Source organism: Austrofundulus limnaeus, unplaced genomic scaffold (genome assembly GCF_001266775.1).
Source record: "Austrofundulus limnaeus strain Quisiro unplaced genomic scaffold, Austrofundulus_limnaeus-1.0 Scaffold75, whole genome shotgun sequence".
NCBI classification, from domain to species: domain Eukaryota; kingdom Metazoa; phylum Chordata; class Actinopteri; order Cyprinodontiformes; family Rivulidae; genus Austrofundulus; species Austrofundulus limnaeus.
Genome location: NW_013952477.1, coordinates 579,826 through 582,485, shown reverse-complemented (window position 1 = coordinate 582,485; position 2,660 = coordinate 579,826).

The window sequence follows — 2,660 nt, the reverse complement described above, 5'->3', positions numbered from 1 at the left end:
ATTATTTTTCAGTATTTTTTCTAAATCGAGCACATCAACCAGAAATCCAGAAGTCTAGCGCATGCACAGATCTTTTAGCGCATGTGCAAACGAGCTGACGGTATGAATGGTTGGTCTTTTTGAATGCACTGTGCAATCTTTTCACTTGAAAGGAGACTTTTGTCATTATTAGTGTTATAGGTTTCCTTGGTCAAATAAAGATCTGTTCAGTTCTCAACAGTTCTAACCAGGACAGACATCCTGTCAGTCAGAGCCAACACAACTGCCCTGACACAGTCCTTCAGTTCATTTAGAATCACTGATTAAGACGTAAAAAGCCCAAACACAGAAGATGTTTTTTGTTTCTGTTGGATTGAGCTTTGTTAAAGGCCTGAATGTTAAAATATGGTTTAGAAGACTTTTGATCAAAAGACAAAATAAAAACTGAAAAAAGCGAGCCCGTTTTGTTCTCATTTTGCTAACTCCTTCACATCAAAGTCATCTTAAATTTTTCAGACGTGCTCCAAACTTTATGAACTCAGCACAAAAATTTGTTTAAAACAAAATTGTTCCCAAATTATGTCAAGATTCTATAAACTAAATTAAAAAGTATCAAAGTCTGCATAGTATTTGCACAGTTGAAAAATGCAATTTGTGAAAAGAGTGCCATCTTCTGCTCAGTTTGTATTATTTTTAAAAAAATCCTGTGTTCAACAATCATCATCCTCAGCTGCACCTGGGGTCTGTTCACATTCTGTTCACATTCAGAGGAAACTGGCAATGATTACTAATGTTTCTCTGTAAACTATGATATAAAAAATTTGATATGGATTGTCTTGTTTTCATAACTCTCTCTGTTGTTGAAGCCCACCCACTCATTTGACTGCATATCTGGCATTGACTGTTCAGTAATCCAGTGTGTAGTAGCTCCATTGAGGAAAGTTAAAGCCTGAATTTAAAAATGATATTGTACATAAACATGCTTGTATGTTGCATGCATGCAAAAATAAATCAAAATAAAAGAGCTTTTGTGGCTTTAGACTCACTTTGTATTTGCAAATTAGCTGCCCAAAATATTCAGCACTCAGAAGGAATGGTCTGATTTAGATATAATTTGCAGAAAGATAAAAGGTAAGTACAGGACCTGACTATTTTACTAGGAGAGCAAGCACCAGCAGACAGTATGAGTGGAGTGACTGTAATCAGGTAGTTGCCAGAGATTCTGGCAGTCAGTCTGATGACAAATCCAATTTTTTTTCAAATCTCATGTCATACTGAATTGGATACATATCAGATGTTTTTTCAAAGCGACCTTAGTCTGAACGCTCATGTCTCATTTCATCTGACTTACATCAGTGACGTGTGGGTCAGTGGATCGATCAGCTAACCTAGAGTCACGCTGTTTAAATCTTGTAACTCCACACAACTTCTGCTACAGAATGGAACAGAAGTCCAGTTGCTTCATCTTTTTTATTTTTTAAWTTTTTTTTTATTTTACCATGTCCTGGATGACTGAGAATCCACAGAAATACATGATAGTAAAATAGAGCAGTTGCAGACCATATTGATAAAGTTACTGATTGATACTTTCGATGTAGCAAGTCGATTTGTTCCAAAAATAAAGTAATGCACCGGAGCATCCAGTTGGCAGCTTTAGATAAAAACACTGAACTTAGGGCTGGATGGTATGACCTCAAATCACAGTATAAATTGAATCCCTTCATGGTAACGATATATATCGCGGTAGAAAATTACCATAGAAAGCAAAGATAATGTAATTTTTAGAGCATTTATTTTGCAGAAAACTGTAATCATAATCAAACCCAGCATTTTTGCTGTAGTGCAAATGAACATACAGTAACAGAAGTACAAAAGAATGTTTTATATATTTTGCAAAACGGTTTCAACAACAAACAAAAACATTTCTCAAATTTTCAACAATATCAAAATAAAGTGGATGTTATAACCAGTACTTCAAGAAAAAAATAGTAATTTAGACATAAAAACTATTTTAAGTTGGTATAAGTGGCCTAAAATGTTATAGTGTGACAGGGCCTTAAGGGGCTCAAGGGAGCATACAGTCCTAGTCATGAAACAATTTCAGATAACTGGAATGTAAGTGTGGTGAAGCCAAATAAATGTAATATCTGCCTGCCATACAATGAGCTTCTGCCTGCTGAACTGACCGACTGCTGCTCTGCTGTGCTCTCTGTGGGTAACAATACATAAAATAACAAGTTTTTTCTCCGACAACTTGAGTGTGAAAAAAATACGGTTGTTAGTGCTTCGCTCTGCGTGACATGCAGTGGGACGGAGGAAAGTAAGTAAGTAAGTAAGTAAGTAAGTAAGTAAGTAAGTAAGTAAAGTTTTATTTATATAGTGGCTTTCACAGTTGCGCTACCTTTAGACAAACAAAACGACAGAACAACAGGTAATGATCCCGATACAAGATGGCACAATGTAACTTTTCTACAGGATTGAGGATTTTTTCTCTCTATACATGTTTTCAAACGCTATATTTCTTCATTTATTTTCAGAATAGTTCAAACTCCCCCTGCTCAGTTCTCTCTGCACTCGCAGCCATGTTGACACCGGTGCGTCCATCCATCCATCCATTTTCTGTACACGCTTCTTCCTTTTCAGGGTCGCGTGGGTCAATGGTGCCCAGATCCAGCAGTCAC